This window comes from Sarcophilus harrisii, chromosome 1, assembly GCF_902635505.1.
Source record: "Sarcophilus harrisii chromosome 1, mSarHar1.11, whole genome shotgun sequence".
In the NCBI taxonomy this organism is placed as follows: Eukaryota; Metazoa; Chordata; class Mammalia; order Dasyuromorphia; family Dasyuridae; genus Sarcophilus; species Sarcophilus harrisii.
Window position 1 is genome coordinate 191,315,766 of NC_045426.1, and position 25,755 is coordinate 191,341,520.

The 25,755-nt window shown below is 34.2% G+C and overlaps 1 long non-coding RNA gene across 3 annotated transcripts in view; it reads left to right on the forward strand.

Annotated features, from left to right (window-relative positions):
- The window catches only part of LOC116423470, a 68,252-nt gene extending 42,985 nt beyond the window's left edge, over positions 1-25,267 (forward strand). For all 3 annotated transcript variants that reach the window (XR_004234085.1, XR_004234087.1, XR_004234086.1), the window contains exons 3-4: positions 24,073-24,215; positions 25,153-25,267. This is a non-coding gene — a long non-coding RNA (uncharacterized LOC116423470). The remainder of the gene's footprint in view (positions 1-24,072; positions 24,216-25,152) is intronic.
- Positions 25,268-25,755: the final 488 nt, after the last annotated feature.

A 25,755-nucleotide genomic window follows, 5' to 3' on the forward strand; every position in this document is an offset into this window, starting at 1 on the left:
AGGATGGCCAGGTCCATCAGAACTGGTCATCGTTTAGTATTGTTGTTGAAGTATATAATTAATCTACTTATTCTCTTGAGGTCTTTCCTGTAAGTACTGTCCCAATTAAATTTCCAAAAAATTATTTTATTGAACTAGAAAAAATAATAACAATTTTAATTTGGAAGAACAAAAAGTCGAGAATTGTTGGTGTTCTTTCTTCTTTATAATATAAATGGTTCTCTCTGGGGGAGAGGGTTTCTTGGGGAGGTTTTCTGGAGGCAGCTTTAGTTTCAGTTACAAGTAAATAATCACCCAAAATCGCAGCCAACTGATAAAAGTTCAGATCTTTTATTGTGTCCTTCAATATAGCCTGATTAGCTCAGAGGCCTATCTCTCTGCTTGGTTCCAAGAGCTCTTGCAGCTTGTCCCTTGCTTCTACCTCTGCTCTCTCTCCTTGGTTCTAAGAGCTCTTGCAGCTTTGTCCTTTGCTCCTGCCTCTGCTTTCTTCAGCCTCCAGCCAGCACCAAGGTAGAAGATGAAAATGAATCTCTCTTGCCTCAGAGAGGACTTGTGGGCTTGCTTCCTAGAGTGCTGCTCTCCAACCCCAGTCAATGTTCTGAAGTAAGACTCTCCAAGCTCTAAGAGTTTCCTCTCTATATATGATCTCCCAAAGGTTAACTCCTCCTCTGAGAGAATGGGATTATGGGTTATCTCCCAGAGTGCTCTCTGGCTCTAAGAACTTCAAGGGAGGTGTGAATTCAGATATCTCATACTAAATGAGTATTGTTGTCTATCAGTTTTATTTAGTACCTTGTTTCAAGTTCTGGCCCGTAACATCTCCTCATAGGATCAAATCAATCATATTGAACCATGCTAAATTAGATAATTATTGTCTCTATCAAATCTAATGGCTTAACAGTTTGTAAAGATTCCAACAGAGAATATAAAATGAATTAACAGGGGAAAATAGAAAGGAGGGAGATCTAATAGTATCAGATATTAAAACTGGTAATTATTAAAACTATCAGGTACTGGCTAAGAAATAAAAGGGTAGATCAGTGGAGCTGAGAATATATATAATATACAGTAGTAAAATATAGTAACTTTGTGTTTCATAAAAGTTTAAACTTTTGAGACAAAAATTCAGCATTTGTTTAAAATTGTTGGGAAAACTGGAAAACAGTCTGATAGAAATTCGTTATAAGATATTAGATTAATATCTTATATTATTTACTAAGATAAGGTCAAAATGGAAATATAACCTAGACATAAAGGTAGATATCATAAGTAAATTAGAGCATGGAACATATTATCTATAAGATTTATGGATAGGAGATGAATAAACATGAAACAGAGCATTGTGAGATATAAATTATATAATTTTGATTACATTGAATTTAAAAAGTTATGTGTAAACAAAACCACTCTTAACCAAGATTAGAAGGAAATCAGAAGAATTGGAGGGGAGGGGAGGGAGTGGAAGAATTTTATAGTTTCTCTGATAAAAGTCCCCATATCTCAAATACATAGAGAACTAATTGTATTTTCCCTCATTCATTCTCTTCTTCCCCTGTACTTCTTCAAAAGTGTTTTATTACTGACTACTCTCTCTTCTAATATGGCGTCTCTTTTTTCACCTTCCTACCATCCCAATCCCCTCCTATTTTCTTTGTAGGATAAGATAAATTTCTATACCCCTATTGAGTTTGTATGTTAATTCCCATTTGAGCCAATTCTGATAAGAGTAAAGTTCAATCACCCCCCCCCATCTTCTTCTTCTTCCCCTCTATTGTAAAAGCTTTTTCCTGCCCCCCTTTTTAAATGGCAGATAGTTTTCACCATTTCACCTTTTACTTTCTCTTTCTCCTAGTACAATTTTCTCTTGCCCCTTAATTTCATCAATTTTTAAAAAGATGTTATCCCTTCAAATTTAACTCACACCATGTCCTCTGTCTATATATATTCCTTCTAACTGCCATAATAATGAGAATGTTCTAATGAGTTACAAGTATCATCCTTCCATGTAGGGATGCAAATAGATAAACCTTATTAAATCCCTTATGATATCACTTTCCTGATTACCTCTTTATGTTTCTCTAAAGTCCTGTATTTGAAAATCAGATTTTCCATTCAGCTCTGATATTTTCATCACAAATGTTTGAAAATCGTCAGTTTCTTTTTTTTCTTTTTCTCTAAAGGATTATACTCAGTTTTTCTGGGTAGGTGATTCTTGGTTACAATCCTTGCTCCATTGCTCTCTGGTATATCATATTCCAAGACCTTTGGTTCTTTAATGTAGAAGCTGCTAGATCTTGTGTTATCCTGACTACGGTTTCACTTTACTTGAATTGTTTCTTTCTGGATGCTTGCAATATTTTCACGTTGACTTGGGAGTTCTGGAATTTTGGCTATAATATTCCTGGGAGGTTTTATTTTGAGATTTCTTTCAGGAGGTGATTGGTAGATTCTTTCAATTTTTATTTTTCCCTCTGGTTCTAGAATATCAGGACAGTTTTCCTTGATAATATCTTGAAAGATGATTTTTTGATCATGACTTTCAGGTACACTAATAATTTTTACTCTCCAGGATCTATTTTCCAAGTCACTTGTTTTCCCAATGAGATGTTTCACTTTTTTCCTATTTTTTGTTTTGCTTTATTGTATCTTGATTTCTCATAAAGTCATTATCTTCCATTTGTTCAATTCTGTTTTTTAATGAATTATTTTCCTCAGTGAGCTTTTGTACCACCTTTCCCAATTGACCAATTTTGCTTTTTATGGCAAAATTCTCTTGAGGTCTTTCCTATAAAAAATTCGGGTTTTTTTTTCCCTGATCTTGCTATATTTCAGTAAGCCCTAATCACATGACCATAGAGAAAAAGATTTGCCTACGGGCAAGAACTCATCTATGCTCAAACTACGCTCATCTATATATAGTACTTTACTTGGCACAGAATTAGTGACAATGGTAAACATTGTAAAACATCTGCTGCTCAGCTTCACTCTCTCTGCTGTCCTCTTTCAAAAACATGTTTGAGCTAAATTTTGAAGAAAAGTAGGTAATTTAAGATGCAGACATGAAGAGGGATACATTTCAGGCATGAGGGATAGTTTGTACAAAAGTAAAGAGATGTATGAGAATCCACAAACAGATCAGTTTGGTTGTCTCATAAAGGATATAAAGGGAAATAAATCATAATCCTGGAAAGATAGGTTGGAATCAGAATGCATATATAGCTATTAAAATATAAGTTCCTCGAGGTAGAGACCATCTTTTTTTTTTTAATTATTATAGCTTTTTATTTACAAGACATATGCATGGGTGATTTTTCATCATTGACCCTTGCAAAATCTTCTGTTCCAACTTTTCCCCTCATTCCCCCAATTCCCTCCACTTGATGGCAGGTAAACCAATACATGTTAAATGTTAAAGTATATGTTACATGCAACATATGTATACATATTTATACAGTTATCTTGCTGTACAAGAAAAATCGGATATAGAAATAAAGTAAACATAACCTGAGAAGGAAAACAAAAATGGAAGCGGACAATAACAGAAGGAGTGGAAATGCTATGTTGTGGTCCACACTAATTTCCCACAGTTCTCTCTCTGGATGTACTGGTTCTCTTCATTACTGAATAATTGGAACTGGTTTAAATCATCTTATTATTGAAGAAACCCATGTCCATCAGAATTCATTATCATATAGTATTGTTGTTGAAGTATATAATGATTTCCTGGTTTTGCTCATTTTACTCATAATCAGTTCATATAAATCTCTCCAGGACTTTCTGAAATCCTCCTCCTGGTCATTTCTTACAGAACAATAATATTCCATAACATTAATATACTATAACTTATTCAGCCATTCTCCACTTGATGGGCATTTATTCAATTTTCAGTTTCTTGCCACTACAAAAAGGGCTGCCACAAACGCTTTTGCATATATTTATCTCTTTCCCTTCTTTAATATCTTTTTGGGATATAAACCCAGTATATGCACAGTTTGATAACTTTTTAAGCATAGTTCCAAATTGCTCTCCAGAATGGCTGGATCCGTTCACAGTTCCACCAACAATGTATCAGTGTCCCAGTTTTCCCACATCCCCTCCATCATTCATCATTATCTTTTCTTGTCATCCTAGCCAATCTGTGTGTGTAGTGTGTAGTGGAGACTCATCTCATTTTTAAAATTTGTATCCTCATGGACCAACATACTGCTTGCCATATACTATGCATTTTTATAAATGCTTTTTGACTGATCACTCATTTAAATAATTATTTCATAGTTAAGAGTATACAGGGAATTCTCTGATTAATTACCTTGACCAGATGAGAAGACTGTTCAATCAATTAAAACTTTTCAATGCTTTTGTGGAGACTTAACTATGCCTTGTAGAATGAAATCTAGAGATGTAAAGCATTAAAATCTGAGTCAGTAGGGGAGCTCCAATTACTTCTAGTGATAGTTTGAATTTTCATTTTCTACTATTCTCTTTTGTACCTTGTCACTTTGTTCTCACAGGGAAAAGGGAGACTGATACACCCAAAGATCATTTTGGGAAGTACTTCCAATAATTCCTGTATTCCCCAGCACTTGGAATAGTCTGTGGGAAATAGTATTTACTTAATAAATGCATATTGACTTGACTTGACCCCTAGTATCAAAATTACTGAGCTGATGGAAAATGATTTCACCATGTTCCAGCTATCTCAAGACTGTTGCCCTACAATTTTCTGCCAAATTTTTAACCCCAGAGTGTGGGGTGCAGGATCAGGAATTACATAAGTGCTTTGTACACTTGTTGAGAGTATTCATTTCTTAACTAGCAGCTAGGTGAATTTGCTATTCGGATGCTTTAGGTACTAGCCCTAGCAATATAGCCTTAGGGAATTCAATACAGGCTGGTCTGTATCTTCAAGTTTTACATCCTTATTCTTAGGAATACCAGTTAGTCAACTAGCATATTAAGTATCTACTATGTGTTAGGCACTGTGCTAACCCCTGAGAATACAAAAAAAAGGGGAAAAAATCTCTACTTTTAAGAAACTCTTAGAGTAACTAGGTAGGCAAAACAAGAAACAACTATAAACAAACAAATGCCTTACAGGATAAGTTGGTGATAATTAGATGGAAGGCATTAAGATTAAAAAGGATTGGGAAAGATGGCTTGCAGAAGGTAGAATTTAAGATGAGGTTTGAAAGAAGTCAGGAAAGTTAGGAAGTAGAAATGAGGAAAGGAATGTTCCAGTCATGGGAAATAGTCAATGAAAATACTTGGAGTTGGGAGGTGTACAAACAGTAAGAAGGCAGTGTCAGGATCTTAGAATGTGTGGAGAAGAACAAACTGTAAGTAGACTGGAAAGGTAGGAAGAGGCCAGGTAATGAAAGATTTTATCTTTCATAGCAATCAGTGACATTGAACACCAGAAGAAGAACAAAAGCAAGAAGAAGGAAGGGAGAGATGCAAAATTCTGTCTATGCCCTTTTAAAAGTGTCAATAACTGTTGACTTAGCATGACACTGACAGCTTGCCTTTCTTTCCCTCTCCTCCTTTCCTTCCCCTCATACACCGGTTATTCAGCTGCATGCTTCTGGGTCTCTGACTCCTTCAAATACAGAATCTGCAATGGAGGGAAAAAAAATCCAGGCACTTGCTGCCCATTGGGTGGCTGCCATAGCAAATGTTATATCAGTATTTATAAAATAGACATTTTTAAAGTGAATGAATGGATTATTTATCTAGCTGATAAAATCTTTCTCTATCCATGAGTGGATTGATATTCTTTATGAATGATCCTTGTCCACTCTAAAGCTGTCTTCTCCGACCCTATTTAAGTCACAAGCAAAAAGGGAAGCTTTTATTCTGGACCTGATGCTGAAGTAAAAATAACTAGAACCTTGGGAGGAAGCTGACCACAATCATCTTTCATAGAGGAAAGCCATATGTACTCAGAGATTGACCATGAATTTCTAATTTTTTTTCAGAGAATTCAGGGAAAGATACTATACTATGACCTAAAATTCTGCAGAGGAAATAATCTCTCAAGAACAAAATTCTGTTAACACACACAATGATACCCATGAGGAAGAAAAGGGAAAATTGTCTAAAGAGACTAGATTATTTTATAGATATGTTAAGAGAAAATGTGGTATAGGACAGTTTTTATTATTTGACACTTTGTGTACTGCTCATTAAGATCAGCAGATTATGTCCTAAACTGGTCCTAAACCACAGGAAATCCTTCTGTACATATTCTGGCCTCGTTTTTTGGACAAAACATTTGAAAATGATAGTCCCACAATAGCTCAATATCCAAGTTTTAAGAAAAAAAAACACATTTTAAAAGTCCTAATTGGCATAATAACCTGCAATTTTCTTTTCTTTTTTGGCATCACAAACTTTAAATCTTGTCCTTTGGATTTATTGTCATCACATAATTGTCAGATATTTTTAAGAGGTTTTAAAAGTGGTTTTGATGCTATGTTCCTCAATTAACTGCCCAATATGCTTCCATTATATGTAATCTGTTGTGATACTGGTTTGCCCTGTGAACAGACCATGGTGATTTTAACAGTGTCCTTTGAACTTTTGTTTCTCATATCATGGATTAAATGCCAATTCCTGATTGAAGGATAAAGTATTAAAGAAGCACAGAGAATGTTCTCATTATACCTGACACACTATGGAGATTTCATCTCTTTCTCATCTCAGACCAATATTCTGCCTCTTTTCCCTCTCACTAGATCCTATGATTTCATTGATATGGATAGTTTCCTATGAGGAAATTGTTTTCTGATGAGCTCTGTACTAGGTACTGTGCTAAGCTTCCAGAATACCAGGAAAAGCAAAAAATTCATCTCTACCATCACCACCTCCACTACCACCATCACCACCACCAACACCCCTGTTCTAGTTCTCAAGTTGCTCATAGTGGGGTGTATTGGTCTCTGTTCCATAACTTGTTGGGTGGGGGAAAGCAGATAAGAGGTTAAATGATTTAAGTTCATAGATAAAAAGGACCTTAGAGGTCTTTCTTCCTCTTTATTTAAAAAATGAGAAAACTGAGGCCCAGAGAAGTTAATGGACTTGTCCAAGTTTACACATGAAATAAATGTCAGTCAGAAGATGAATTCAGATTTTCTGACTCTGAAGCAGGAAGACCTGAGTTCAAATTTGACCTTAGTCATTTACTGGCTGTGTCACCCCGGTAATGTCACTTTACTTCTCTAAAACCTCAGTTTTCCCATTTGTGAAATGGGGATAGTAGTAGCACTTCCTTCCAAGGATTTTTGTGAGGTTATAATGAAGTAATTTTGTAAAGTACTTTGAAAATCTTAAAGCATTATATAACTGCTAGCTATTACTATTACCTATTCAATTTTATTATCTTAATATGTTATTTCTTGAGCTTTCTTTTTTTTTTTATTAAAGCTTTTTATTTTCAAAACATATGCATGGAAAATTTTTTAACATTGACTCTTGCAAAACCTTGTCTTCCAAAATTTTCCCCCCTTCCCCTTACCCTTTCCCCTAGATGGCAAGTAATCCTATATATGTTAAATCCAATATATGCATACATATTTCCACAGTGATCATGCTGCATAAGAAAAATCAGATCAAAAAGGGAAAAAATGAGAAAGAAAATAAAATGCAAACAAAAAACAACAAAAAAGGTGAAAATGCTATATTGTGATCCACAGTCAGTTCTCACAGTCTTCTCTTTGGGTGTATATTGCTCTCTTCATCACTGAATAATTGGAAGTGGTTTGAATCATATCATTGTTGAAGAGAGCCACGTCTATCAGAATTGATCATCATATAGTATTGTTGTTAAAGTGAATTCTGCTCACTTCGCTTAGCATCAGTTCATGTAAGTCTCTCCAGGCTTCTCTGAAATCATCCTGCTGATAGGAGGCAGAACAATAATATTCCATAACATTCATGTAACATAACTTATTCAACCATTTCTCAAGTGATGGGCAGCCATTCAGTTTCCAGTTTCTTGCCACTACAAAAAGGACTGCCATAGAGGGCCAGAACTCTGGAGAAGTATACTTGATACAAGTATAACTTAACTCAGTGGAACTGATGAGATAATGGTTCTCTAGTTCACGTATATACTTTGTACTTAGTATGGTGATGTAACGGTTCTCTAGTTCACACATACTCAGTATGCTATAATGATGTAATTATAATAGAGTATTTAAGGGCTGAGAAGGACTGGAAATGGGACATTCCATTTTTTACCATCCTTTTGGTGGCTCTCCTGCCTCCTGCACTCCTCTACTAAGATCAAATCTGGTGCCGAGATCCTCCAGAAAGCTAGCCCGAACATTACAGGCTGCCACAAACATTTTTGCACCTGTGGGTTCATTTCCTTCCTTTAAGATCTTTTTGGGATATAAACCCAATAGAAACACTGCTGGATCAGAGAGTATGCACATTTTGATAGCCCTTTGGACATAGTTCCAAGTTGTTGAGTTTTCTTTTAGAACCTTTTTTTCCTTCCTTCTTTAAGTTGGATAATAGCACTTAATGAATATAAAATTATAAAGCTTTCCTCTCATGTCCTTCTCTGATATCTTATCATTGTATAGAGGTGAATCTAGTTTCTTTTATTGTTGTTGTCGTGGTGGTGGTGGTTGGTGTTACGATTACTAATCTAGATATTTTAAAAAATTATTTCATCTTTTATTTTTATATCACATTCATTTCTATATCTCCTTCACCTCACCTCTTGCCACTTGATGAGCCTTTCCATGTAACAAAGATTAAAAGAGGAAAAGATAAAAATACATCAGCAGAACCAAGCAACTCCCATGTTGACTACATCTGAAAGGATAAGGAACCTCATAATCTCTCTGTTTTGACAATGAAAGGAAATGGTTTTTCAGGATTAAATTGGTCATTAAAATTGCCCTTCATTCAGTTTTGATCTTATTATTTTCATTTACTTTGTTGTGATCATTGTATATGTTATTTTGCTGGCTCAGGTTGCTTTCCCTCTGCATTGATTCACTGAAGTGTTCCCATGTTTCTCTGAATTCTTTATTTTTGTCAAATCATAGCAGCAGCAAGGTAATATTGTATGACATTTATATACCACGCTTTGCTTAATCATCCCCAAAGTGATGTGACCCTGAATTCTTGAAATCTGTGTCAGTGGAGTTTAAGCTCTGACGGGTACTATTGGTAGAAATTGGTTGGAAAATCTCCAAATACCAACTCAGCAATGGTCCATGTCTGTTATCTGAGAACTAATCTAGTGAAGGTTGGAGAGGTCTATCATCAGAATGGTTTCAGGCTCATGGATTTCTTGGTTACTCTCAAAGACAGCTTATCAAGTTATAGCAGGGTTTCAATCTGTTTTGATGGAAGAAAATATACATATAAGTAAAGTCAAGTATATAAAAATGTATAACTTTACCAAAAGTAATTCTAAAGGAATAATTATGTCATCAAATATTTATTCAATATCTACAATATCTTACATGTTATGCTTGATGCTATAAAGAATGCAGAGGTGAACAAAACATAATTTTAGCCCAAAAGGAGATTAATAGTCATTCTCATTATGTATTGGAAGGAATAGTAAAGTGGGATAGCTTTTCAGATGACATTACACCATCTCTTACTTTTAAAACTACAAGTAAATAGATTAAGCCATCCTTTTTCTTTCCTTACAACTCATTGCTTTTAATGTATTTTCTCCCTAGCTTAAGAGAATGGGCTGACTTTCAGTGATTCAGAATGTTAAGGAACTTATATACCAGCAAAGGTACTTGGGCATTTGCAAGAGTTCAGGGATGTTACAATTACATAAAATGTATTTAATTTTCATTTAACTACTTGTACATTGTAGCAAGTCTATTCTTAGGCAGTCTGTAAAATAATATTATAATCAATATTTTATAATGCCTTGTCAATTTCTCTTTCATTTTTTTCTTCGGTAGCCATTTTCATAATTTTATACCAACGTTGCACTGTGGAAAGCAGAGACCCGGCCAAGAAGGAGAATGCCATCAGAAATCCTTACTGTGCCACATATGGCTGCTAAGCTATATTTTGGAGAATGCAAGAATAGAAATGTGTATGACTTAAAATAGTTGGAAACTTAAACAATGATATGTCTAGATTTTTTTCTGATAAAAACCTAAGGTAATTTCCTGCTTAGAATATTAGAACATTTCCCAGGGAATTAATCCAATATAGATGATATATTAATATTTGAGTATTAGAAATATGTTTAGAAGGAAAATAGTAATTTTTGTAGCATATTTCAAATGAGTATTTAAAAAAAATGAAATGGAGAGCACTTTTAAGGAATATATAAGAAATTAAGGTGAAAAATGATTTCATATAAAATTATTAGGTTAATATCTATATCCATTAATTGACTTGTGTTCTGTAAACTGAAGAAATCTAGTTGCAAGGATTTATTTTCAAGAGTTTTAATTTTGTTGGATGTCCATATTGCAGTGACTTCTAGATATATTGGAAAAAAATGTATGAAGAAATCATAGTACATGCATTCAGAAGTATAATGTGACACAAAAAATAAATAAGTGTAGAATTTAGAGATTTTTTTCTAGAAGTGCAGACATATGTGTAAATATATAGCTACCATTTATATAGTACTTGGACTGTATGAAGTGTTTAGGAAGGACTAGTACCTTTGTTATGAGGGCTTGCTGAGCCTTTGGTATCCACCTGGTACTCAACTCTCACCTGTGGCTCCAAGAAGCTATAGCATGTACAGCAGCCACACACATCTTGGCAGATGGACATAGAAGATGCCCAGGCCATCTACTGCATCCTGGGCCATTGCCCAGACAACAAACACAAGTTGTTCTGACTTATGTCCCACTATTGGGCTTTGATGACACTGAGAGAGAGAGAGAGAGAGAGAGAGAGAGAGAGGGGCTGATGATTTTGTTCAACTCTATCTCACTTAAATCCAATTCACTTGTGATTTAAGACATCCCCCATGATGTCATGAATCCTTTCTGAAAAAAGGAGGAAATACAACAAAAACAATAAAGCACTTACTTTGTGCCACACACTGTGCTAAACACTCTACAATTATTATTTCATTTAATTCTCACAACAAATCTGGGAAGTAGCATTATTATTATTATTCCATTTTGTAGGTGAGAAAACAGAAGCAAAGAGAGATTGAGTGATTTGCCCAGAATCAGATAGTTGGCAAATGTGAGACTAAATTTGAACTCCAGGTTCTGTGTTCTATCAAGTTATGTGATATTATGATCCAAAGAATAGCTAGCAGTATTGCTATTTATGTATGAGTTTAAACTACATCATTTTTCCTTTAGATTACTATAACAGCTTTCTAACTTTTTTTTTTGCTACAAATTTCCTCATTTTTCTTAAAGTACATATGTCAATAAACCAATGACTCCCTATTATGTTTAGGATCAAATATAAATAACTCTGACCCCATCATGATCTGGTCCTATTCAACCTTTCCAACCTTACTACACATCACTTCTTTTCAAGAACATGAAGCCAACCCAACAAATTGGCCATCTTTCCTTCTCACACCTGATATTTCATCTCTCATCTCCATGCCTTTGTCTTAATTGTCCCATGTGCCTGACATGAACTTTTTTGTCATCCCTACCATTTAGAATCCCCAGTTTCTTTCAAGTTTGGCTCAAGCTCCACCTACACAAAATCTTTGTTAATGTTACTGACTGCTAATATCTCAGAACCCTCCCTTCCTCCCTTTTTAACTTCATATGTATTTTATATATCTCTGTATAAATAGATTTATAGCTATAGACATGGAACTATATCTCCCCTCTCCCCCTGTCCCAAATAAGTTGTAAGCTTCTCCTGTGTAGGGATGATTTAATCTCTGCATCTACCAGAGGGCCTGGCACATAAATAGGGGCTTAATAAATATTTGGTGATTGTTTAATTGATGGGTAAGACTGAAAATGAAACATTTTCAAAAGTAATTTCTGAATGCATGAAAAATTCCCCTTTGGTTTGTGGATACATATATTGAATAGCAAAAACAACAGAATTTGAGTGAGTGACCTGGGTTTGAGTTTTCTTTCCATTTTGAGCAAATCAACTTAATGTTTGATCTTGAGCAAGTCAACTTAATATCTTCATTTCTTTATCTCTGAAACGAAAATAATAATGCCTATCTTGTCTACAAATATCTACTTATATGCCTTAATTATGTGAGATTATTTTTGTATATGATCCTTGATATGACAGGACTTTAAGGGGACATGTATCATCTTCCCATAATTTATATAATCAAGCTATCCTTGTTTAATCCTTTATTATTGTTCATTCATGTTTACCTTCTTATGTTTCCACTTAATTCATAAGATTGAACTTCAAAGTTTCTCCACCACAATGTGGTCTTCTCTTTTGGAATTCTTAGAATTTTTTTTTTCATTAAAGGTCCATTTTCCCCCTCTGTAACAATTCAGTTTTGTTGGGCAAATGATTCTTTTCTGTATCATTGTCTTGATATTCCTCTCTTATCAACCTGTTATCTGACTCGTCACGTTTGTTCTTTTAAACCTTTTCATCCCTTCTCAAACTTTCCCAGATACTCCCTACACTACTCTCTCAGCTGAGAAACTTGCTTCATATTTTACAGAAAAAATTGAGACCATTCATTCTGAATTCCCCCTTCCCTCCTCTTTCTTGCTTCCTAATGCCTTCTGCCATTATTTCCTCCTCTAATACATGATGATTTTTTGTCTATTGATCATTTCCTACTACCCACAAACATGACCCTATATCCCGCATTCTGAAAAAAAAAAAAAGCAAAACCTTACTTGAGCTTCCCATCCTCACTATCACCTTATATTTCTTTTGTCCTTTGTTGCTATACTTGAAAAGACCATCCACAATCCGTGACTCTCTCTTCTTAGCCCCTTACAATCCAGCTTCTGACCTTATTATTTCACTGAAACTGCTCTCTCCAAAGGAACTAATAATTTCTTACTTGCCAAATCTAATGTCCTTTTCTTAATTCTCATTCTTCTTAATCTCTCTTCAATCTTCTCACCTCCTTGATATTCTGTTCTGTCTAGGTTTTGGGGACACTATTTTGTCCTTATTCTTATCTTACTTATCTGACCCTTCCTTCTATTTTCTTTGCTGGATTCTTTTTCAGATCTCTCCCTCTCACTGTAGGTATCCCTCAGGATGCCAATCAGGGCTTCTCTTCTCCCTCATACTATTTTACTTGGTGATCTCATTGGCTCCCACAGATTCAATGATCATCTCTATGTTAATAATTCTCTTTTTTTTCAATAGTAATTTATTTTTCCAAATACATCAGTTTTGTAAAACTTTGCATTCTGAATTTTTTCTCCCTTCCTTTCTTATTTCCCCCGTCTTCAAGACAGCAAGCAATCTAGATTAAATAGGTTAAATACATACAATCGTTTAAAACATATTTCCATATTTGTCATGTTGTGCAAGAAAAATCAGACCAAAAGGGGAAAAAAATAACAACAAACAAAAAGGTGAAAATATTATGCTTCAATCCACATTCAGTCTCCATAGCTCTTTGATTGCAGTTGGCATTTTTCATCTCAAGTTTATTGGAATTGCCTTGAATTGCTGCATTGTTGAGAAGAGTCAAATCCATCACAATTGATCATTACATAATCTTATTGTTACTATGTACGATGTTCTCTTAGTTCTGCTGACTTCACTCATATACTGATGATTCTCAAAACTACCTATCCTTCCCTAATCTTTCTGCTAACCTTCAATCTCATATTTCTAACTGCCTTTTATACATCTTAAATTGGATGTTGAATTGTTGTTGGTCATTTGTTTCAGTCATGTTCGAATTTTTGTGACCCTATTTGAGGTTTTCTTGGCAAACATATTGGAGTGGTTTGCCATTTCCTTCTCCAAAATGAAAAAAAAAAAATAACATGGTCCCAGCCCTCAAGGGGGTGTTGTTATTGTTCAGTTATTTCAGTCACTTGGTGACCCAACTTGAGGTTTTCTTGGTAGAGACACTGAAGTGGTTTGCCATTTCCTTCTCTAACTCAGATGAGGATCTGAGGCAAATAGTGGCTTGCTCATGATCACACAGCTATTATGTGTCTGAGGTCAGATTTGAACTCAGAAAGATGAGTCTTCCTGATTCTAGACCCCTCTCTATACTCGTGTTACCTAGCTGTCCCTAGGATATTGGGTAAACATCTTAAATTCAATAGATTTGAAACAGAACTCATTTTCTTTTCCCCAGACTCCCTCTCCCAATCCTACTTTCCCTATTATTGTAGAGAGGGGAATATCATCTTCCTGGTTTTTCAATTTTCTTTCCTTTCCCCTCAAATATCCAATTTGTTGTCAAAATGCCCTCTAGTCTCCTGCGATGCTGTCACCTCTGAATTTCTTAAAGTGCAGATTTGATCATGTCTCACATACCCCAGGCCCCCACTCAGTAAACTTTAGTGATTTCTTATCCTCAGTATCAAACACAATTTGCTCTGGTTGGCATTAAAAGTCCTTTATAACCTTATTATAACCTATATATATATTTCCAGGCTACTTCCACATCTTATTCCTTACCATGTACTCTTCCTTCCAGTGATGCGGCCTTCTGACTATTTGCAAACAAGACATTCCATCTTTTACCTCTAGGAATTTTCTCTGACTATCCCTCATACTTAGAAAGTTTCTCCTCCCCTGATTTGACTACTGACCTCCCTGAATTGCTTTAAGTCTTAATTAAAATCTTTACCTTCTACAGGAAGCCTTTACCAAGTTCCTCTTTAATTTTAATGTCTTCCCACTGTTGATGATTTCCTAAATATCTCATGTTAAGTCTGTGTCCAATTAGATTGTAAGTTCCTTCAGAGCAGGGGCTGTCTTTCCTTTTTTTGTATCTTCAGCACTTAGGACACTGCCTGTCTTAATAAATGTTTATTAATTGATTGTGGAACATTTTATTTTAAGCTCTTTGTTGTTGTTTTTTATATACCTTTTTATTTACAAGTTATATACATGGATAATTTTACAGCATTGACAATTGCCAAACCTTTTGTTCCAATTTTTCCCCTCCTTCTGCCCACCCCCTCCCCCAGATAGCAGGTTGACCAAAACATGTTAAATATGTTAAAGTATAAATTAAATACAATATAAGTGTACATATCCAAACAGTTATTTTGCTGTACAAAAAGAATTGGACTTTGAAATAGTGTACTATTAGCCTGTGAAGGAAATCAAATGCAGGCAGACAAAAATATAGGGATTGGGAATTCTATGTAATGGTTCCTAGTCATCTCCCAGAGTTCTTTCGCTGGGTGTAGCTGGTCCAATTCGTTACTGCTCTATTGGAACTGATTTGGTTCATCTCATTGCTAGAGATGGCCATGTCCATCAGAATTGATCAGCATATAGTATTGTTGTTGAAGTATATAATGATCTCCTGGTCCTGCTCATTTCACTCAGCATCAGTTCATGTAAGTCTCTCCTAAGCTCTTTGTTTTTTTTACAGTAATTGGTGGCTGCTAAATCATAGGTGATCCTGTGTGTGTCTCCTCAGTACTTAAATACTTTCTTTTTGGCTGCTTGCAGCATTTTTTTCCTTTGATCTAGAAGCTCTAGATTTTGTCTATGCTGTTCTTGAAGTTTATATTTTGTGTTTTCTTTCAGGAGGTGACCAGTGAATTCTTTTTTAATTCTACTCTGTCTGCAGGTTTTAAGAGATCTGGATAGGTTTTTTTCTTTCTTCTTTTTAAAATTTCAAATATATTTGTAAAAATAATTGCCTTTTATTTTCAAAATATATGGAAAGATAGATTTCAATATTCACCCTTGCAAAACTTGGTGTTCCAAATTTTTCTTCTATCCTTCCCTTGCCCTCTTCCCTAGATAGCAAGCAATCTAATATATGTTAAACATGTATAATTGTTCTATATATATTTTCACATTTATAGTGCTGCATAAAAAATTAGATCAAAAAGGAAAAAAATGTGAAAGAAAACAAAATGCAAGGAAACAACAACAAGAAAGGTGAAAAAACTGTGTTGTGGTTCACATTCACTTCCTATAGTCCTCTCTCTGGGTACAGATGGCTCTCTCCATCACAAGCCTATTAGAATTGGCCTGAATCACCTTCTTGTTGAAAAGAGCCAAATCCATCAGAATTGATCATCATATAATCCTCTTGTTGCTGTGTATGATAATCTCCTGGTTCTACTGGGTTTACTTAGTATCAGTTCATGTCTTTCCAGGCCTCTCTAGAATCATCCTGTTGATCATTTCTTATAGAACAATAACATTTATAACATTCATATACTATACATTATTTAGCCATTTCCCAACTGATGGCTCCTACAAACATTTTTGTAGGTCCTTTTCCCTTTTTTATGATCTCTTTGGGCCCAGTAGAGACACAGATATATCGAAGGGTATGCACAGTTTGAAAGCCCTTTGGGCATAGTTCCAAATTGCTCTCCAGAATGATTAGATCCATTCACAATTCCACCAATAATGTATTAGTGTCCTAGTTTTCCAACATCCTCTCCAATATTCGAAATTATCTTTTCCTGTCATCTTAGTCAATTTGAGAAGTGATAAAGGGGTACTTTAGTGTTATCTTAATTTGCATTTCTTTAATCAATAATAATTTAGAATTTTTTTATATCATTCAAAATGGTTTTAATTTCTTCTTCTGAAAACTGTCTGTTCCTATCCTTTGATCATTTATCAGTTGAAAAATGGCTTGTATTCTTATAAATTTGAGTCAGTTCTCTATATATTTTAGAAATGAGGCCTTTATCAGAACCTTTGGATGCAAAGATTTTTTCCCAGTTTTCTTGGGGAGTTTTCTTTTAAGATTTTTTGAAATAGAAAGTCTAGGCTTTTTGTTTGTTTGTTTGCTATGGCACTCAGTCCAAAGGTTCTTAATTTTTTCCCTCCTTAATCTGTTCTGCAAGTAAATTGTTTCTGCTACTAGATAACTAATATTTTCTTCTATTTTTCATCCTTTTGATTTTGTTGTCTTAAGGAATAATTGGCATCTCTTTGGATCATTCTAATTTTCAGAAAGTTTTTTTGCTTCAGCAACATTTTATACCTCTTGTGCTGTTCCGTTAATTCCCTTTCCAATTCATTCTTATATAAATCTTATCCCCCCTTTATTCCTCAAGCTATTTTATTTATTTATAAAAAGATTTTGCAAAAAAACTTCTAAAAATTCTTGCCTCCTGTCTTCCAGGAATTCTATTTATTTTTGCTCAATCAGGGTTTTCCTCAAAGGCTTTGCTTCTGTATATTTTGGAGTCATTTTTTTCTTCTGTGTTTGTGTCTTGAGTATCTCTGACAATATAATAGGTCCTTATGGCAAGATTCTTCTTTTTTGTTCAATCTTCCAGTCTACATCCTCACTTTGTTTTTGATATTAGGGCTGCCATATTTTGGGAGGGAAAGTCATGGCTGATCTTTTTGCTGCTTTCTTGGATTATTGAGTGTTGTATTCTAGAATTTCTCAAGATGGGCTAGGAACCTTTAATATTTGATATTTGTTTGTTAGAGGCTATAATTGAGATCCTGCTGTGCTCCTGGAGTCTGAGCCAAAGCATTGCTGCTTGCTTTTGAATTTTAGTGTACAGTTCCTGTCTACTGGGAACACTATCCTTCCTTATTCCTGCCCCACAATTTCCACAAGCAGGTCTTCTTTTCAGGCTGCCCTGGACAGAACTGAGTACTGGACAAGAAAACTGTCAATTGGTATCTGGATACATTATAATTTCCTAGCATTGATTGGGGGTGTGTCCCCAAGTGAGTTTGGGACCTCTTCTTTCCCTAGTGCATATCCTCTCCCTAAGTTAGACCTAGAGTCCTGCTCAGATCTAGTCATCTCTAGTGTCAAGTCTTGATTGTCTTCTGTACAGACCTGGGTAGGCAATGGACTCGTAACTTTTTCTGGAATTCTCTATCAGGAGTGAGTCAGGTGCACTTTCTAAATCAATTTAGAGGAGTTTTATGGACCAAAGTTTAGCTATGTTCTTTCCACATTTTGTTCTTTCTCCTTTCTTCCCACTGCCTTCTTCTGCCCACCTCCCCAGTCTGGGTCAGAGAATTGAGATTCAACTTGAGATCCTAAAGTATACATACATGCTTATATCTATACGTTATATATACATTTATATATGATTTATTTTTACAGAAAAATATAGATGAATATATTGACATTAATATATATTTATTTTTATATATTGATTACATATAAAATTATATATTGTAATTCATATATTTTATCTATTTATTCTATCTACCCACCTTTGTAATCCATGAAATAATGGACAACTGTAAGGTGGGAGGATGGTAATGGTTATTATTATTTACTATTGGGTAAGGGGGGATTGGATTCTCATCAAACTTTTTATGGAGTAGTAAAGATAAAAGCAATATTGTAGGGGAGAAGCACAGGAGATTGGGTTCTTGTCATCTTGCCATTGCAGTGATTTATTGAGATAGAACTAATGATAAGAGTATCTCTTATTGAAGTCCTTTGTTTTTTGGATTGCTCTTAAAAAGCAAACAATCTTGGTACTGATAGATGGACAGACAGCTTTTTTTCTCATTGGTCCTTCTCTGTTCAAACAACTCACAGGGGTGGGAAAGGCCCACTTGTCACTATTTTTTAAGAGACATTCATTCATTTAATTCACTTTATCACTTCTAGTTGCTTTTGTTTGACTAATTTAGAGATAAACATGTAGTTTTAATTTTTTTTTTTAATGGGAGAGGAATGTCTTGAAATCAAATACTCCTAGATCTTTAATTTAGTCTCAGCAGAGATCATCATCATCATCATCATCATAAGTATTACATATTACATTTTAAGTTACTAAAATATTATTCTTAAGTACTCGTTTGATCCTCACTATAACCCTAGAGGATAATCCCATTATTTTTTCAATTTTTAGATCGGGAAACTCTGGTTGAAAGAGATTAGATGATTTGTTCTAGGCACTAATAAGTATCTAAGGCAAGAATTGAATTCAGTCCAGTTCTCTATCCAGTAAGTGAGTTGCTTCAGAAGCCCACACATCTAACAACCCACTAGTGAAAAGTTGTTTACCTTTTTTGGTGGGAATGCCTGTATTGGCTAGACAAGGACCTCAAAAGTTCCTCCAACTAATAAATAGTTACCTCACATGTTATACCAGTTAACAAACTCTACTTTTAAACATAAATCTTCCCTTGTAAGATTAAACTTGAGTGACTCCATACTTTAGTATGAGCTACTTCAATTAAATCACCCAGCTAAGGTCAACCACACTGAAGTCATGGTAATTTTTGATGGGAGAGAAAGAGGTATGGAGAGGACAGTACTGTTTTCAGTGGGTAAAAGGTGGGAGATGGAGAGCTTTGAATAACCACAAGTTAGCACATAGAATATGGTTGACTTGAGTTGAGGATTTGGTGGCAATGAGGGATATTGCAGTTATTAATAGATAAGTGTCAAAGACAAAAAGTTCTTTTTAAAAATCATGCAATGTTTTTTCTGTGTAGTTACAAAAGTCTAGAAAGAAAATATTTACCTATAAGTTGGGGAATGACTGTACAAATTATAATTCATGAATGTGATAGAATATTATTAAAAATTAAAAGGTTGTTATTGGAGTTGTGAATTGATCTAACCATTCTGGAAAGTCATTATTTGAATATCCAAACCCTTTGGCCAAAGATTCAATTACTGGACATATCCCAAGGAAGTCAAAGGGAGAAAGACCTCCTATACATAAAAAATATTTATAGCATCAGTTTGGTGCTGCAAATACCAAAGAAGTGGTAAGAAGGTAGATTATACCAATTTGGAAATGGCTAAGCAAGTTGTAATATGTAAATGTAATTAAATGTTATTATGAAATGATGAATATAAAAAAATAGAAAAAGGTGTGGGAAGGCTTATATGAATTGATGCTAAAATGAACTAAGTACAACCAAGAAAACAATATGTATGATGACTACAGCAATATAAATAGAAAGAACAACAATCTCCAAAATCTGAATCCTATGTAATTTTAATGACCAGACTTGTCTCCAAAGAACAAATGAGAAAATGAATTTCCCTCCCCTCTTTGCGAAGATGGGAAATTATGAATGAAGAATCTTGCAAATATGGTCAGACTTAGTCAATGTGTTGGTGGTTTTTGCCAGAATACATTTCTTTTGAAAAGATTTTGCTACACAGAATGGCTTTCTGGGTAAGACAAAAGGGAAAATGGACTTGGAAATGAAATAATATAAAAGTAAAAGATATATGAAAAAATTTTAAATAAAAAATTAAATTTTACAGTGCTTCAAATAAACCCTAGATTTTTCCTAAGAAAAAACTCCATCTTTTCTCTAGGTGTATTCTTTAATGATGTTATATAGATACAATTCATAAAGTACCGCAATTTCTAGAGGATCAAAATTGGGGATAATGCAAAGGTGGGTTATACTTTACATTGTTTGAAGACAACCTCACATTGAGATTATGACTCTTTTCCCTCAAATTCCAATAGTATCAGCAGTCATCAATCTCTATATAAATTGTATTACACTCTCAATGAAAATTAACTTAGTTTGCCCTGAACAAGAGGTGTAGGTGGCCCAAAATCTAATCTAGAGCATTAAATACCATTCTTTTTGGAGAATATTTTAAAGGGTGTATGACTATTTATTTTATTTTTTTTTATTTTGATAGTGTCAAGTTATTTTTAAATAGCATAATTTAAGGACAATGAAACAATAATGGTGTGGATTATTTGAACCCATAGGAGGGATTTCTCTTTCTTCCATTTGTTGCCCCTGAGTAATACTAATGAGAGACAAGCCTCAAGGGATTTATATTCTATCTTCATTTGTCAGAGAGATTACATTTACTAATGTCTGAGTATTTTTCAAAAGTATTTTAGAGATATTTTTGTGATTTTTCTTAATTTGAAATAGATGTGATTAATCTACTGTTACAGCTAAAAATCTTGATGAAGTTACATGATATTTATTTCTTACTGAGTATCATTTCACAAGTAGGTCAGTTATTCTAAAGAAATGGCACTGTAAATTTCAACCTGATAAAAATAATTAGGTAAATTATTATACTATTGACCTAATAGTTGAAAAACTCCTTACTACTTTCCTTTTTATCTTTAGCTTAAATTGTTGTATTAGATGAGATTATTTGTTAATGATGTTGAATATACTAAGATTTTTGTTGTTGTTGTTGTTGTTGTTGTTGTTGTTGGTTTATACAGGGCTCTTGAGATTTTCATGTGCATTGTTAAAATTATAAGCCTAATATAACAAAACTAGAAAACAGTTGAAATGTTAATTCATTTTTAAAAAAAATAGTGAGGAGCAGCTAGGTGGTACAGTGTATAGAATACCAGCCTGAAATTAGGAGGACCTGAGTTCAAATCTGGACTCAGACACTTAAACACTTCCTAGCTGTGTGACCCTGGGCGAGTCACTTAACCCCAATTGCCTCAGCAAAAAAAAAAAAAAATTAGTGAATACTGCATAAGTTTAGTTTTTAGAAAATGTTTCTTTTTTTTTCTCAAAGTTCCTTTGTAATGAATTAGTAATGCTCTTAATTTGGTTACCTTATCATTGAATTATTTTATCTTCCCATGTATTACTGGATTCAGAATTATAGAATATGGATATTGCCAGTTGTTATTGGGATGAAGTTAGGCAAATTATTTTTCTTCCTTGGGTCTTTTTTCCCCATTTATAAAATAAATGGGATATACTTTCCCCTAGTCTTTATATTTACTAAATGTGTGATATATACTTTTAGGGAAATATTTTTTAACTATACCACCTTAGCATCCTTTCTTAAAACTACTTAAGATTAGATGACTAAATGATTCTCAACTGATAACTGTGGAGGGAACACAATGGGGGTTTAAGCCAATTGCATTAGATTATTATTCCTGATCCCTGAAGGGTATTATAACCCAGAGGGGGCAATATAGCTAAACTCTGGAGAACACAGTTCATTAATGGGAGTAGGAATTGGGCTAAGTAGCCTTAGAGCTTATACTAATTATATACAAATGAAAGTTCTGTTCCATTTTAATTCAGTAGAAGCTAGAAAATATTAGGTCAATAATAAGATAACCTTAGGGAATCAGATTTCCCCCCCCCCAAGCAACTTCTTCCTCAAAAAATCTATATCTACAACATGACAAACATCAAGCTAGCATCAAAATCTTCTATCATTATCTATTAATAGTAAGTGCTTAATAAGTGCTTAATCATTTCAAAAAGAATTAAGCAAGTAAGTTAGAATGGATCATCTATAAAGTCTCTTTTAGGTATAAATCCTGTGATTCTATAAAAATAAGACTTTATCTATTTTCCATATTTATTTTGGTGAGGCAATTGGGGTTAAGTGACTTGTCCAGGGTCACACAGCTAGGAAGTTTTAAGTATCTGAGACTAGATTTGAACTCAGGTTCTCCTGACTTCAGGGCTGATGTTCTCTCCACTGCACCACCTAGTTGCCCCGACATTATTTATTTAATAATAATAATAAAAAAAAGACAACTACTCAAGTCCTTCCTGGAGACCATTCCATCCCACAGTGACCTATCCCTTTTCTGAAATACCACATTGTTTGCTCTCTGTGTCCCTCACTTGACACTTAACCAAAAAGTTTTGAAGCTTCTAGAAAACAAAAAACTTATACTGTTGCTTATAGTCTTCATAATGTTGATCCTCTTGTTTCTCTACATCTCCCACATTCACCCCCCTCTTTTACTCAAACACTAACATCTTAATTTAGGACCTCATCATCTCTCCCTTGTACTACTGCAATGGCCTCCTAAATGCTCTTCCTGCCTCAGTTTTCTTCCCAGTCCAGGCTGCCTTCTATGTCATTGCCAAACGTGATCTTTCTTAAGTGCAAATCTGACCATGCAACTCTCCGACATTATTTCTAATGACTTCCCACTTCCTCTAGGATAAAATAAACTCCTCTATTTGGCTTTTAAAGCCCTTCACAACTGGTCCCAATCTCTCTATAGCTTCATTATATATGATTCTTTTTTCCATGCTCTATGCTTTAACTAAACTAGCTTTCTCTCTGTTCCTCATACAAGCCCCTCAACTTCCCAGTGTTTGCACTGGACATATCTGGTGCCAAATATATTCCCTTCTTGCCTTATTTCACAGAGTCTCTTGCGTTTTAGGATTTGGCTCTAATAATAGCAGCACCATCACATCAAGTCTTTCCTGATCCTTAGCAATCCTTACCTATAGCAGTCCTTTGATATGCCAGTTAAATAATTTTTCAAAAAAAAAAATGAGAATGAGTTTAGTCTGGCATAATCTGTTATTACTGAGCCTATGCTAGTCCTTTATGATAACCATCTCTTCTTTAAATATCACTAATCATCTCTTTAATAATATGTCCTAGAGTTTTGTGAGAATTCAAGTCAGATTCACTGTCTATTGTTTACAAACTTTATTCTCTTCCTTATTTTGAAAATGGAAAGATTTGTTTTCCTCCTGAAGTAATTTTTTTTGACTTTCTATAATCTTTCACAAATTGCTTTCAAGGACTCAGCAATTATACCTGCCATTTTTTCCATTATTGGGATATGAGTCATATGGTCTGGTGACTTAAACTCATCAAAGGCAGCTAGAATCTGTTACTATCACCCTGCCTAACCTGAATATTTGCTCTCTATTAATAATGTTCTGTGCTTTCCATTTGGAACATTATTCTGTTTAGAGAAAAAAGAAGGCCTTTTCTCATCTTATCTTCTAGAGGAGATTTTTCTTGCTTTTCCCAATGATGATTATCATTCCTTCCTAAAATTATCTTGTTTTTACTTTTTTGTATGATATATGTTTGATTTATATGTAACATATTTCCTTCTAGAATGCAAATTCCTTGAAGGCAAGGACTATTTCATTTTCTATTTGGATCCCTAATGCCCAAAGCATAACAAAGGTTTGCTGAATATGAATAGAAAAGACCTTAAAAGTATATGTTTTTTATTCACAAAAGGGAAAAGATTGTTGTTATTACTATTTAAAATTCATGTTTTCTAGTCAAAGGTGAGGATAACTGGTGGAAACCCCACATGCCTCTGTGATGTTTGAAGAGAAATAGAGAAAGAACCTTAGCATCTTGGCTGGATTGGCTGTCTTGAATTTCTAGAAGAATCTGGGTAAAAGTTGCACAGGATGGGCAGGTATGGATGACTTGTGATCTTCATTGTTGCATGAAGTAAGTGCATGAATGACATTACAGATCTAACAAATATTAAAATATAAGAAAGTAATAAAAGTATTAGGATTAATAGGACCTGCTATAACTCCAGTAAATTAAGCCATGATAAGTATTAAATATAGTTCACTTATGTGAATTTTTTAAAAAAGCCTCAATATTCAGTTTATATAAGTATATACCATGTGATAAGTCCAAGCTTCTAGTATATTATATTTTGAAAATGTCTCAAATTAGTTGTCAAGCTTAATCTGGAGAATTATTTAAGTTTACTCCATGTATCTATTTAAATAAGGGTCAGCTGGATATCATAATATATAGAATTGCATAGAAACCTAGTTAGGAAGACTTATCTCCTTGAATTCAAGTTCAACTCCAGACACTTACTAGTTATGTGACTTTGGGTAGTCACTTAACCCTGTTTGCCACAGGTTCCTTATCTGCAAAATGAGCTGGAGAAGGGAAATGGCAAACTATTCTAGTATCTTTACCAAAAAACTCCCAAATGGGGTCATGAAGAGTTTGTCACAACAGAACAAAAAAGTCCAAATCAACGATGGCATGACTTTATTTTGCTCCGTGAAAACAGTACTACCTATATACTTAACCTTCCAGCTAATTCTTCTTTTCTTTTGTTAGCATTTTATAAAGAATACTTTGCCATAGACTAGTCATGCAGAAGATACGCTGGCTTTAAACACATGCATTTGTAACTCTGTAAAGCATGGTATTGAGCTATGTTACTTGTTCCAACAAAAACTACTGAGTAAAATGTACATTCATTCCCCTGCCCATTGCTTCCAACTAAAGACCCAGACTAAGATAGACAAGCAAGCTAGTGAAAACAATAATAAGAGCAAAGTTTGTGCGTGGAAATTTCATTTATTTTCTTTCAACTATAGTCAAAATTATTTGAGAAGAAGACTTGGATTAAGAAAAGATTTATGGACCCAGTGATGTCAGTGGAAAAATATCTCTTGGACAATGAGGCTGAAGTCCTTTCTTTTAAAAATAAATAAATGCATTTTAAAAAATTTTATGTGACTTTATAATCTCTTCCTTCCTTTCCCTCTCCTCAATTAAACAAGAACAATAACAACAAACAAAAAATAAAATCCTAAAGTCCGAGACAACAAATTGCCACATTGACCTTGCTAGAAAATATATAGATGTTTCCACCTGAGTTTTAGGTGTATCACCTCTCTAGCAAGAGATGAGTGGTATGTTACAACTTTTGCCTTCTGGACATGTGGTTTCTCATTTCATCAATCAGATTCTAAAAATCTTTCAAAGTACTCCTCCCTTCCCCCCCAATAATGATATTGTGATTGTATAATATGTTCTACTTCTACTCACTTTGCTTTGCATCAATTTATTGAGATTTTCCAAGTTTTCTTTGAAACTATCCACTTTCCATTCTTTATGTTGTGTTGTAATTTTATTTATTTTGTTAAACATTTCCCCTTTTATGTTTTAATCTGTTTTCCAGCCATACTTGGGAATTT